Source organism: Cherax quadricarinatus, chromosome 37 (genome assembly GCF_038502225.1).
Source record: "Cherax quadricarinatus isolate ZL_2023a chromosome 37, ASM3850222v1, whole genome shotgun sequence".
NCBI lineage: Eukaryota > Metazoa > Arthropoda > Malacostraca > Decapoda > Parastacidae > Cherax > Cherax quadricarinatus.
Window position 1 is genome coordinate 26258934 of NC_091328.1, and position 16125 is coordinate 26275058.

Consider the following 16125-nt stretch of genomic DNA (forward strand, 5'->3'; position numbering starts at 1 on the left):
ATGGCAGTCACAAACTGCCGTGACAGATTCGATTCTTATGACCAGAGTCTTTGGTAAGATGGGTAAGGAAGAAGGATTGGTAAGGAAAGAAATATTTGAAAAGGGTGCGAGGGGGAGCGAGGTAGGATATAAAAGGGTGAGAGGGGGAGTGAGGTAGGATATAAAAGAGTGGGAGGGGGAGTGAGGTAGGATACAAAAGAGTGGGAGGGGGGAGTGAGGTAGGATATAACAGAGTGGGAGGGGGAGTGAGGTAGGATATAAAAGGTTGAAAGGGGGAAGTGAGGTAGGATATAAAAGGGTGGGAGTGGGGAGTGAGGAAGGATATAAATGAGTGGGAGGTGGTAGTGAGGCAGGATATAAAAGGGTGGGAGTGGGGAGTGAGGTAGGATATAAAAGGGGGGGCGGGGGGAGTGAGATAGGATATAAAAGGGTGGGAGGGGGGAGCGAGGTAGGATATAAAAGGGTGGGAAGGCGGAGTGAGGTGGGATATAAAAAAGTAGGAGGGGGGAGTGAGGTAGGATATAAAAGGGTGGGAGGGGGGAGTGAGGTAGGATATAAAAGGGTGGGAGGGGGGGAGTGAGGTGGGATATAAAAGGGTGGGAGGGGGGAGTGAGTTAGGATGTAAAAGGGTGGGACGGGGCAGTGAGGTAGGATATAAAAAAGTGGGAGGGGGCAGTAAGGTTGGATATAAAAGGGTGGGAGGGGGGAGTGAGGTGGGATATAAAAGGGTGGGAGGGGGGAGTGAGGTGGGATATAAAAGGGTAGGAGGGGGGAGTGAGGTAGGATATAAAAGGGTGGGAGGGGGGAGTTAGGTAAGATATAAAAGGGTGGGAGGGGGGAGTGAGGTAGGATATAAAAGGGTGGGAGGGGGGAGTGAGGTGGGATATAAAAAAGTAGGAGGGGGGAGTGAGGTAGGATATAAAAGGGTGGGAGGGGGCAGTGAGGTAGGATATAAAAGGGTGGGAGGGGGGAGTGAAGTAGGATATAAAAGGGTGAGAGGGGGAGTGAGGTAGGATATAAAAGGGTGGGAGGGGGGAGTGAGGTAGGATATAAAAGGGTGGGAGGGGGTAGTCAGGTAGGATATAAAAGGGTGGGAGTGCCGAGTGAGGTAGGATGTAAAAGAGTGGGAGGGGGGAGTGAGGTAGGATATAAAAGGTTGGGAGGGTGGAGTGAGGTAGGATATAAAAGGGTGGGAGGGGGGAGTGAGGTAGGATATAAAAGGGTGGGAGGGGGGAGTGAGGTAGCATATAAAAGGGTGGGAGGGCGAGTGAGGTAGGATATAAAAGGGTGGGAGGGGAGAGTGAGGTAGCATATAAAAGGGTGGGAGGGGGGAGTGAGGTAGCATATAAAAGGGTGGGAGGGAAGAGTGAGGTAGGATATAAAAGGGTGGGAGGGGGGAGTGAGGTAGGATATAAAAGGGTGGGAGGGGGGAGTGAGGTAGCATATGAAAGGGTGGGAGGGGAGAGTGAGGTAGGATATAAAAGGGTGGGAGGGGAGAGTGAGGTAGAATATAAAAGGGTGGGAGGGGAGAGTGAGGTAGAATATAAAAGGGTGGGAGGGGGGAGCGAGGTAGCATATAAAAGGGTGGGAGGGGGGAGTGAGGTAGCATATAAAAGGGTGGGAGGGGGGAGCGAGGTAGCATATAAAAGGGTGGGAGGGGGGAGCGAGGTAGCATATAAAAGGGTGGGAGGGGGGAGTGAGGTAGCATATGAAAGGGTGGGAGGGGTTAGTGAGGTAGCATATAAAAGGGTGGGAGGGGGGAGCGAGGTAGCATATATAAGGTAAGTGACACAACCACTTTGGTGCAATTTAAAAAGTGTATGTTTAATAATAGAATATTCTTGAAGGGGTATAATACTAACCCATCAGAGTCACATAGATATAACAGATATATAGCTACATGACTGAATTATTGCTAGCAGATATACAAGTTGCAATTTTTTTTTCTTTGTCGTGATAGTAATGCCTACAATTATTTAATTATCACTTTCCTGACAGTTCACTGATTGTGAACTGGTGTTAAAATTTTATGCTCATCGTCACTAAATATATATAATTCAAACAAGTTTTGACATTTTATGGGCAGTATATTTTATCTACGTATATCAGCCTATTCCGGATGGAGTTTCTATAGGCTAATTACTGTTTCATTTGTGACACTGTCCCGGCTTTGCCTATTAAGGTTATTACTGTAGGTCTATTTATCTAAGTTCCTATTAGGGCGATGGGTAGGCTTTTTTTTTTAATATTATAACATCAAATTCAGTGTTTTAGTTATAAAAACTGCCACATGGATAATTATATCCATATATGCATATAGGATGGGGTCCACCTCAGGTGCAAATTGTGGGACCCATATCCTCTGAGAAGTGGATGAAAAGGCTTCAAGGAAGAATATTTGGATTTCTTCCTGAAGCCGTTTGAATATTCCACTTCCCCTTCCACCCCATCTTTTCATTCTTTTTTTTACCAATAGATATATTTTATTACATAATATGGTACAAAAGGTTTCAGAGATACATTGTTGATATAAAGGTGGCATATACAGTATATAAGATGTGAGAGATACATGACTAGTACATATTGTTACATGTTTGTCACTGATTTCAATGCAAAAATCTCATCCAGCTCCACAGAACTGGGGCGCGTGCCCAAAATACAGCAGGCATTACCCCTCTGAGCAAAAGTGCTGAGTCGCTGGAACAGAAAACTAGCTGCCCTGGGATCCCTAGTTACCCTGTTGAGTCTTTTGCCTAGCTCCTTGAGGAACTTAGATGCACTCTTTCCCCATGAGTCAAGGGTCTTTGAGCCTATGGGAACAAACATATAATGATGGGCAAGTTCTCCATATTTTCTCGCCTTTTGGGACTCCTTGATGCTAGCAGCTGCTCCTACTTCCTCCCTGGTGTATTGGAGATAGGTATCAGTCAAGGTAGATGCACATGTGTAGTCCCACAGCACCTGCTTACCGTCTGTCCAAGCTTGAAGAGTGATACCATCTGGACGCTTTTGGCTGCCATCAGATCTGCATGGCTAGAGTGGTTCCCTTAGTGTTGGGCATCCGGCTGTTGTAAGGCTCCTCTTGATAATGTCATTAACCTCCTCATGTCTTGCAGTCTTTCCCTCGGATTTAAGGCATACAAGACCATGGTACCCGAATCTGTCTGCTGCTTCACTACCACAAATACACATGTGTTCGGCGAGAATAGAGGCGGCAAGTGGAAGGGCTACACCAGTGCGGATAGTCTGTGGGTCGAGGAGTGTGCCAAGGCTTGAGTTGGGAACAGCCAACAGAAAGTCCCCTGCATGAGGAGCTTTCACTGCCAGGAGGCGGGCTCTATCCTTCCCTGACACACTCTGAAGCACTGTTGAGGCTATATTCTCCACTATTGGGCCATCCCAGTGCGACTGTTTGTAGTTGCTGCAGGGTGCATGTCTGGTTTCAGAGCCCGTTAGATTATCCCAGATCCTGGCTCCATCAACGAACTTCTGATCCTGGACTCCAATATTATCCCTAAGATGTTCGGGGAGAATCGCTGCTACAAGCCCTCTGGATGCAACGCATGAGGACAGGAAAGCAGGTAGCGCAATCTGTGATAACTTGCGGATATCAATGCCTCCTAGTCTGACTGGAAGTGTAGCTTGGTCCCACTGTCCGTCTTCTAGAGTAAGGTTAAGTATTTTCGTAAAAATCTGCCACAGGATACTGTCATATTCGTGCAGTATAGGGTTATCACACGAAGGTGCACATCTTAGGAATATGTCAACCTGAAAAGGTACACGGCATCATAGGTGTCAAGATTGCCCATTCGTTGTTCCATTTTCCTCAATTCTTCCAATTTCTTCCTGAAAATTGTGTCAATGGCATCGCTTCCCAGAGGTGCTCCAAGCAAGACACTATTAGTGGAGGCAATGACTGATGCTCCTGGTAGTTTTGATCTCACTGCATCTTTCATTTGTTGATTGACTGAGATGATTTCACATTTGGATGGATTCAGGATGAGACCCATTTCCTGTCCCCATGTCATCACCTGTGCAAGATCATCTAGAAGGGACTCCTTTGTACAGGATAGTGTGCCATAATCCAGGAACCAGATGTTTAGCTCACTGGTCAATCTGAATGTTATTTCCCTAGCCGCTATACAGAAGAGAAATGGTGCGAGAGTATCCCCTTGCTGATGATGTGATTTCATGCTCTCCAGCTGAAACAATAGGGAAAAGACCAGGGTAAAGTTCTTGTACTGCTGCTAATACCACGTCTCTTTTCAGGAGATTAATGCATTCTTGAAGTCTAATTTTACCACTGCATTGCCCTCATGCAGGCTGTTGATGTACGCCCTTGTTGCATGAACCACTGCTTCACTTCCTTGAGAGACCCCAAAGCCAAGCTGGTTTGGTTGAAGCATCATGGCTGCCTGTGCACGAATGCTTCGGTCAGCAGCTTTGGAAACGAGGCAGCGAAAAGTGATGCCCACTGCAACTGGCCTAATTCCACCATCCTTCTTTTTAAGGGCACAAAGCAATGCGCCAAAAAAGAAACGTTTAATTTCGTCAGGAATCAGACCAGCCAAGGAATTGTTGACGAACCTTGTGACCTCTGAAAGCAGCATCTCTGCAATCTCCCCAATAACTGGATTAAGCAATTCCTTAAATTGCTGTGGAAGTATTCCAGTGTAAACCCCAGCTAAACCGGACAGGAATGACATTACTGCTTTGTAAATGTATGAGTCTTGCACAATCAATGGCTCCATAGTGGGGACAGAGGTTTTGGAACTGTTGGTGCCCCTGGTTTCCCTGGCAGGGTGTTTAATCTAAGTACTTCAACAGTGCCAGCATCCCTGGGGGCAACTGTATCTTCACTGGTGATAATTCTGATTGCCCCCACCGTGTTGCCCGCTTCAATTTTCTTGCTCACCTGGACTCTGAGTGGTTGAGTGGGGGCTCTGCCTCTCCCATTTTTGTATTACTGGGGAAGGCAATTGAGGCTATCAGCTCTTGGAAAGTCTCTTAAGGATTTAATGATCATTGAGGTTAGCCTCTTTCCCTTCTTTCTGGCAGAGCTAAGCAGACATTCCATACTACGGGCGGGGTTGGAACCCGCGATCAGAGAGTCTCAAAACTCCAGACCATCGCGTTAGCCACTGGGCCAGCTAGCCACAATAAGATTCATCCAACTAGGTATATTTATGCACCATAGGAAGGTTAGCATAGGCACCACTGTGACCACAAATGCAAGTTTTTACAGACGAATCTCCAGCTAGTGTTAGTAAGTTTATTCAGGTACAGGTACACATAAATACAGCTACATACATAGCAGCTTATGTGCAGATTGCCTAGGATAACCCAAAGTGACTTATTTCTTTTAGGGTCCTTGCAAGATTGATGCCAACAGCATTTGGTTGGTCTCAGGCAGTCACTCATCCAAGTACTAACCAAAGCTAAAGTTACTTAACTTCACTGATCAGACGAGAAGCAGTGCATTCAGTGGGGCCATGGCTGTCGACTCTGTGTGGTATGGCCACATGTAGTGAACTACAACAGATTTTGAAATGCTTACCAATTCGCAAACAGGAAAAATTATTTGCAAACACTTAATAGTTCTTGTTCTTCTTTATTTCCTCTTTTCTCCATGAGAAAGTGGAACAGAATTCTTCCTCCTTAAGCCATGCGTGTCGTTAGAGGCGACTAAAATGCCGGAAGCAAGGGGATAGTATCCCCTTCTCCTGTATAAATTACTAAATTTTAAGAGAAACTTTCGTTTTCTTTTTCTTATATTAACATGTACTTATTCAATATGCATTTGCACATAACCGTGGCATCACTAGGTTGGTAATGTGTGCTGGCAAATATAGGGTGAACAATTAAAAAATCCTCAAGCACCACACAAAATTTAAAATATATACTCATTTCCAAAATACCTCATTTTGCCTTGCCAAATTTCACTGACATCTATATAATAGTGAAGGTCACGTGCCTTCTCTATTTCTCAGAGTTTAGACGTATAAAAAAAAAAGCAAGAATGATAGGCTGACCTACGGTCGCACTCACCTACCACAGGTGTCAAAATCCCATCCTGATTTTGCCAGTCACCGAGTGACAGTCTAGAGGACACTTTATGTTACTCATACACATAACTTCTCACCTTAACAAATCATAGTGCTTGATACTAGAGTTCTCAGGTCTGGGCAACTTTTTGATATTGTCTATCAGAGTTAATATCCTTCAGCTGGATGATTTCAACGTTGGATAGGCGATTGGCTAGTTATAATTCCACCTCCGACCTGTCACAGGCAGGTTGGACTTCTTTATCAATATCACCGTATTTGCTGATTCCTATATGGGAATGCATGGAGGCATAGGATATATGAAAGTCTTTATTCTGAACACTATTTTGGTCATTTTAATGTTTGTTAGGATGTTCCTGATGTCTGTTTTGTAAATTGGAGTTACAAGTGCTTGAAGAACAGAGTCTCCGAAGATTTCTCCTCTTCATGTGTTTTATAATTATGTTGTTGATGGCGCAGCCAGCAGAGCTAACTCTTCTGGCTGTGCCATCTTTGTAGGATTTGGTGGTCCTGTGGGTTAAGGCGTCATGTGGTTCTGGCTCTCCATGAGACTGGCCAGTACAACATGGGTTCGAGTCCTTGGCTAGTGCAGTGTTGTTACTGATATACAGTATATATATATATATATATATATATATATATATATATATATATATATATATATATATATATATATATATATATATATATATATATATATATATATATATATATATATATATATATATATATATATATATATATATATATATATATATATATATATATATATATATATATATATATATGTATATGTATATATATATATATATATATATATATATATATATATATATATATATATATATATATATATATATATATATATATATGTATATATATATATATATATATATATATATATATATATATATATATATATATATATATATATATATATATATATATATATATATATATGCAATAGGATCACAGTAAACAGGTGATTTCAGAATATGCAAAACAACCACTCTGAAAGAATAGAGACATTCCAAGCGCTTTCGTGACTACTCACATTATCAAGGAACTATGTTCCTTGATAATGTGAGTAGTCACGAAAGCGCTTGGAATTTCTCTATTCTTTCAGAGTGGTTGTTTTGCATATATATATATATATATATATATATATATATATATATATATATATATATATATATATATATATATATATATATATATATATATATATATATATATATATATATATATATATATATGTATATATATATATACATACATATATATATATATATATATATATATACATATATATATATATATATATATATATATATATATATATATATATATATATATATATTCATATACATATGTCGTGCCGAATATGTAAAACAGGTCAATTAGCAAGAACTCATTTAAAATTAAGTCCTTTCTAAAATTTTCTCTTATACGTTTAAAGATATATTTTTTCATTAATGTTAATGTAAAAAAATAAATTTTGCTCCAAAAGAATCTTAGAAAACTTACCTAACCTTATTATAACAAGAACAATTTATTTTAGCCTAAACCAACTAAATATATTTTAGATATGTTTACAATAATTTAATATTAAACACAGTGAAATATATTTTTTTCGTTAGGTTCATAATGATTTTGGAGAAATTATTTCATACACAAATTTTCACTTGTCCTATATGGCAAGATGAGCGTTGCTATTTAATCCAAGATCGCAAGTTCTGCCTATTAGGCACGACATATATATATATATATATATATATATATATATATATATATATATATATATATATATATATATATATATATATATATATATATATATCCTTGAAGCCTTTTTATCCACTTTTCCGAGGCTATGGATCCCACAATTTACACCAGAGGTGGACCCCATCCTATATATATATATATATATATATATATATATATATATGTCGTGCCGAATATGTAAAAATGGTCAATTAGAAAGAACTCATTTAAAATTAAGTCATTTCTAAAATTTTCTCTTGTACGTTTAAAGATATATTTTTATCATTAATGTTCATGTAAAAATTTATAATTTTGCACCAAAAGGAACTTAGAAAACTTACCTAACCTTATTATAACAAGACCAATTTATTTTAGCCTAACCCAACTAAATATATTTTAGATTTGTTTACAATAATTTAATACTAAACAAACACAGTGAAATATATTTTTTTCGTTAGGTTCAGAATGATTTTGGCGAAATTATTGCATACGCAAATTTTCACTTATCCTATATAGCAAGATGATCGTTGCTATTTAAGCCAAGATCGCAAGTTCTGCCTATTCGGCACGACATATATATATATATATATATATATATATATATATATATATATATATATATATATATATATATATATATATATATATATATATATATATATATATATATATATATATATATATATATATATATATATATATATAACCTAGAAGATGATTGATCACGTTGACCCTGATCTAAACCTCCATAATCTGACACCCAATCAAAACCTATTGGAAAGTAACTGCCTTTATTACACAGCATCACAAGCCACCACTATCCTAAACAATGCTAAAAGTCTATCAGTACTTAACTACAACATCAGGTCCTTAAGCAAACACTATGATGACCTTTTAGCACTCCTTGAATCACTAAAGACACCCTTCTCCTGCATTATTCTTACTGAGACCTGGCTTAAGCAGGACACAATAGATATCTACCCTCTACCAGGATACACAGCAATTCACAACTGCAGACCAAACCAAGTTCGGGGTGGTATTGCAATCTATTATTCTAACCAATTATATTGTCTTAGCACCACTTGCTTTAGTGATGAATATGGGGAATACATTATTGCTAATTTTACTGTAAAAAACCTTAAGACGCCTATAATAATCGGTGCCATTTACCGGATACCTCACACAAACATCCCAAATTTCAGTGAGAAATTAAAGTCACTAATAACAAACAGACAAATGAATAAGCACCACCTTCTCTTAGCTTGAGACTTCAACATCAACCTTGGCTTACTAGATGATCAGCCTGTAACTGATTTCATCAACAATATGAACAACACACTTCTCATACCAACAATAACTAAACCAACCAGGCTCACTGAGACAAGTGCAACCATAATAGACCACATATGGACCAATATACTAGCCCCCCTTAAATCAGGGATAATCACAGATAGCACTACAGACCACTACCCTACCTTCCTCCTGACAAACATTAGTAAACCACCACTTGAATACAACAAAGTCTCATTTAGACTCCATGACGAGGCCTCAGTAAGGAAGTTCACAGCTGACCTAGAGACTGTTGACTGGCCTACAGAATTCTCCAAGGCCAATGGTATTGATGACTGGAAGACATTTTTCTTAACAAATTACTTAGACTATACAACAAAAATTGTCCTATAAGAACAAAACAGATCACAAACAAACGGCTTGGTTGCCCATGGCTAACGAGGACCATTCTGAAATCCATTGACAAGAAACACCAATATGAAAAGCAATATAGACAGGGCTTAATACACAAAGATATTCTTAAACACTATTCATCAGCTCTCACCAAAGTAATAAAGAAAGCCAAACAACTATACTACTCAAGTAGATTCACAGACACTAGAGGAGATATAAAAAAGACCTGGAAAACACTCTCTCAGATTCTAGGGACCCACAAACTGAGAAAAACCAAGAATATTGTCCTAATTAAACCTAATGAAACACCACTACATCCCACTGACACAGCTAACAAGATAAACGACTTCTTCTCAACCATAGGATCTAATCTCGCCAGTAAAATCCCACATACCAATGCCCATGCCAGGGACTACCTAGATGGGAATTTCCCAAATTCCTTCTATCTTGCACCAACTGAGCCCAGGGATGTCACCGAGATTATAAAGTCACTTAAAAATAACTCAGGGAATCTGTCTCATGTCCCACCATTACTGTACAAGCGAGCAGCCCATGTCCTTTTGCATGCTATTTCATTACTTTTTAACAAGTCACTAGAGACTAGCACCTTCCCGAAACTACTCAAGATGGCAAGGGTTACACCAATACATAAAGGTGGTGACCCTACAGACTTTAACAACTATAGGCCAATATCTAACTTACCATTGCTATCCAAAATCTTTGAGAAACTCGTGCACAGGAGACTGTATTCATTTATAACGGCTCAAAACATACTCAACCCCTGCCAATTTGGATTCAGGAAAAATAAAAGCACTAATGATGCAATCATAAAAATGCTAGATCTGCTGTACACAGCATTGGAAAATAAGGAATATCCACTAGGAATTTTTATTGACCTAAGAAAAGCTTTTGACACAGTAGACCACGACATCCTACTCCACAAACTTGATCATTACGGTATAAGAGGCCATGCACTTGCTTATTTCAAATCTTACATTACTAATAGGTATCAGTATGTCACCATTAAAGACACAGCATCAGCAACACGGCCAATTGATACTGGAGTTCCGCAGGGAAGTGTCCTTGGTCCCCTGCTCTTCCTCATATACATCAATGACCTTCCAAACGTATCCCAACACCTGAAACCCATTCTCTTTGCTGACGACACGACTTATGTCATCTCTCACCCTAATCTTGCCACCCTCAACACCATTGTGTTGAGGAGCTGATCAAAATATCGACTTGGATGACAGCCAATAAACTTACGCTTAACACTGACAAAACCTACTATATTATGTTTGGTAGCAGAGCAGGAGATGCACAAATTAACATTAAGATTGACAACACGCTAATTACCAGAAATAATGGGGGCAAATTCCTAGGCTTATACCTTGACAACAACCTGAATTTCAGCACCCATATCCAGCATATAACCAAAAAAGTATCCAAAACGGTTGGGATCCTCTCCAAGATACGATACTACGTGCCGCAAAATGCCCTTCTCACACTATACCACTCACTTATTTATCCATACCTCACCTATGCTATTTGTGCTTGGGGATCAACTGCAGCAACACACCTAAAGCCAATAATAACCCAACAAAAAGCTGCAGTAAGAATAATCACTAAATCCCATCCCTGGCAACACACCCCCCCCCCCACTCTTCATAGACCTAAACTTACTCCCTGTTCAGTACATCCACACTTACTACTGTGCAATCTACATCTACAGGGCCTTAAACTCTAATATCAACCTTGACCTAAAACGCTTTCTTGATAGTTGTGACAGAACCCACAGGCATAACACCAGACACAAACATCTCTACGACATTCCCCGTGTCCGACTAAACCTTTACAAAAATTCAATGTATGTCAAAGGCCCTAAAATCTGGAATACCCTACCTGAGAACTCTAGAACTGCAGACACATTCATCACCTTCAAAACTACCATTAGAAAACATCTTATCTCCCTGATACACCCCGTCAACTAACTACACGAATACCACCTGGTGGTTCACACTTACACTCACTCACTCATTTGACCATAAACAGAAATATTAATCTCAATCTTAAAATAATGAATCCTGTGATACTCCAATACTGAAACTATGTACTGTGCCAAAACAAAAGCATTCACATTGCTAAACTCACAAACTAGTATTTAGTCACTTAGCCATAATACCAACTTACCTCATAATTTGTAATATTTTACAATTAAGAATAAAACTAAGTCTGCCCGAAATGCCTAGCCATGCTAAGCGTTCTAGTGGTACACTCTGTAATCACTATTTTACAACATGTAAACCACACAATAACCAAATTTCTGTAAGATCAACATTGTAATCCTTATAGAGAATAAACTTTGAATTTGAATTTGAATATATATATATATATATATATACATATATATATATATATATATATATATATATATATATATATATATATATATATATATATATATATATATATATGTATATATATTTATTCCATTATTCCATTTAAACTTTGCTTTTGTGGCGTACAGGATGAATTTTTGACAAGAAGGCTAAATTTCAATATTTTTTGCAAGTTTTGGATGTAAAACTAATATATATATATATATATATATATATATATATATATATATATATATATATATATATATATATATATATATATATATATATATATATATATATATATATATATATATATATATATATATATATATATATATATATATATATATATATATATATATATATATATATGTATATATATATATATATATATATATATATATATATATATATTAGTACATAAGAATGAAGTCATTATAAGCTTAAGCATATATAATGACGCTTACCTCAATGTTATTAATATTAAAAAGGGATACATCACTTCAGCAGTGAACTGCAGCTCTGATCTAACTCATACCGCGATGTCAAGAGATGGTAAAATGATGCAACATTGACAGGAGCTGGGGCAATGATACCACAATGACAAGAGTTGGGACAACGAAGCCACAGTGAGAAGAGCTGATACAATGATGGAACAGTGACAATAACACCATAAAGACAACAGTTGGGGCAATGAAGCCATAGTGACAAGAGTTGGAGCAGGGGTGCAACAATGACAAGAACTGGTACATTAATGCAACAATGACAAAAGCTAGTACTGTGCTGCAACAATGACAAGAACTGGTACATTTATGCAACAATGACAAAAGCTAGTACTGTGCTGCAACAATGACAAGAACTGGTACATTAATGCAACAATGACAAAAGCTAGTACTGTGCTGCAACAATGACAAGAACTGGTACATTAATGCAACAATAACTAAAGCTAGTATTGTGCTGCAACAATGACAAGAGCTTGCACAAAGACACCACAACGACCAGAGCTTGGGTGACAACATCACATTTAAGCTCAACCATTTAACAAATAATTATAAAATTCTTAAGTATGAATAATAATATCAGCTTAGAGGACAAAATTATATTACTACATACATTGATGCATCACATCCCCAGAGGCGTGTTGATGTGTCTAACTTTACTTACCTTCCATTAACACTGATTACTTACCGTTCCCTAGGCTGTCTGATCCCTACTGGCTTAGAATTTTCAGGTGAATAGATTAATAATAATAATAATAATAATAATTAATAATAATAATAATAATAATAATAATAATAATAATAATAATAATAATTACTGTTATTATTATTATTATTATTATTATTATTATTATTATTATTATTATTATTATTATATTAAATAAAATAATAATAATAATAATAATAATAATAATAATAATAATAATAATAATAATAATTACTGTTATTATTATTATTATTATTATTATTATTATTAGTAGTAGTAGTAGTAGTAGTAGTATTATTATTATTATCATTATTATATTAAATAAAATAATAATAGTAATAATAACAATAATAATAATAATAATAATAATAATAATAATAATAATAATAATAATAATAATAATAATAATAATAATAATAATAATAATAAAAATAATGATAATATTAACATTATTATTGCTATATTGTTGTTGTTGTTGTAGTTGTTCTCCCTCAAGAAACGGGGGATAACAAAATGTAATCACTGTGACATGTTCTAGCAATTATATTTAGTGGCTCTTTTAATTATTGTAATCAGATTCTCCATCCTTCATATAAAATTTTAAATGCAAATATATTTAAAATATTCTCTATATTTAAAGAGAAAAAATGAGAAATAATTTTTCATTCTTAGCTTCATTATTTCTTTAATATTCAGAAGAATTTGCTTAGGGAATGATTTACAAATACAAAATATAGTCCTTGTCTTGACTCACGAAATCGTAATGATACAACTGGACTTTTATGACTCTCTGATCGCGGGTTCTAACCCCGATCGTGGTATGGTTTACAGTCCTTGTTTTCGCTCTAAGATCGCACCTCCGTGTAGACATTGCTTACACCTTCTCTAGGATAATCTGGATGAGCTTCCTTGGTTGGCGACCACTTGGTCACAACTCCCTAGGATAAGTTGAGTGAGCTTCCTTGGTTAACGACAACGACCACTTGGTCACACCTCCCTAGGATAAGTTGAGTGAGCTTCCTTGGTTAACGACAACGACCACTTGGTCACACCTCCCTAGGATAAGTTGAGTGAGCTTCCTTGGTTAACGACAACGACCACTTGGTCACACCTCCCTAGGATAAGTTGAGTGAGCTTCCTTGGTTAACGACAACGACCACTTGGTCACACCTCCCTAGGATAAGTTGAGTGAGCTTCCTTGGTTAACGACAACGACCACTTGGTCACACCTCCCTAGGATAAGTTGAGTGAGCTTCCTTGGTTAACGACAACGACCACTTGGTCACACCTCCCTAGGATAAGTTGAGTGAGCTTCCTTGGTTAACGACAACGACCACTTGGTCACACCTCCCTAGGATAAGTTGAGTGAGCTTCCTTGGTTAACGACAACGACCACTTGGTCACACCTCCCTAGGATAAGTTGAGTGAGCTTCCTTGGTTAACGACAACGACCACTTGGTCACACCTCCCTAGGATAAGTTGAGTGAGCTTCCTTGGTTAACGACAACGACCACTTGGTCACACCTCCCTAGGATAAGTTGAGTGAGCTTCCTTGGTTAACGACAACGACCACTTGGTCACACCTCCCTAGGATAAGTTGAGTGAGCTTCCTTGGTTAACGACAACGACCACTTGGTCACACCTCCCTAGGATAAGTTGAGTGAGCTTCTTTGGTTAACGACAACGACCACTTGGTCACACCTCCCTAGGATAAGTTGAGTGAGCTTCCTTGGTTAACGACAACGACCACTTGGTCACACCTCCCTAGGATAAGTTGAGTGAGCTTCTTTGGTTAACGACCTCTCACAGTTTTAGACTATATATCAAGCTGATAAATTCCTTCATATTTACTTTCGTAAATACTCTCACAACTCGGTTTGAGTAGCCATTAAAGGAGTGTGATTTAATAATGGGGAACGACTCTTCATCCAGGGAATTAGAGCTTTCTGCCACTTCCTCCTATTAGACCAGGCTGTATCTCACTCCACAACATCTGTACGATCCGTTCAGATTTAACGCTTTCTCATAATAATAATAATACAAATTTTCATTATTATTATTATTATTATTATTACTATTATTATTATTATTATTATTATTATTATTATTATTATTATTATTATTATTATTATTATTATTATTATTATTATTATTATTATTATTATTATTATTATTACTATTGTTGTTGTTATTATTATTAATAACAAGTAACCTTGTATAATATAGCGTCAGGTCTCTCCTCGTGTGAGATGTTGTTAAGTTATAAACTTGGCCTCGGAGGAAGTTAGCATGAAAGAACAATACAGAGTATATGAATGTTCTGACTCCGAAATAAAATCATACGAAAAAAATTATTATATCTAGTCTTACTGAATTCGACAAATGTAAAAAATGATACAAAAATGTGAATTTTTAATATTTTTCAATATTCTTTTCTCATTCATGTTGGGTTTAAAAAATCCTACAATTCTATAAGATAAAAGTAGTTTCATATTTGTTAGGAAATCAAATTTGAAAAAAAAAAAATTTAGTTCACAAATTGACTCGTACACTATCCACATTCATATAAAAAAACTTCACATTAAGAAACACACGAGCTTAGTGTTATAAGTTGATCAGAAAATGTATCCTTCACTTATTTCACTGGAACCGATTTATTTATTTAAAAGGAACAATTAAAATTTACTAATCTGAAAGTAAATGGTAAACTTTCTCTTAATAAAGACCACCAAAACCGAAAGTATGAAGAACAGGTATGCTCTACTAATTACCTGAGTCCAAAGATTCAGTATGTAAATGAAGCTCCGTTCATTCACATACTGAGGGTCCTTGATTCGATGACAAGCATCAATAGAAATGTTTGGCATGTTTACTTATTCCCGCTATCCTTATTCACCAACTACTAAGTACAGTAGTGTGCAAATTAATTGGGACATGAGTAAATTTTCTGATTATATCATATGTCTTAGTATTCGGCTAAATTATTGAAACTTTTTATTTCTTTTCAGAAGAGTTTGATACTGACT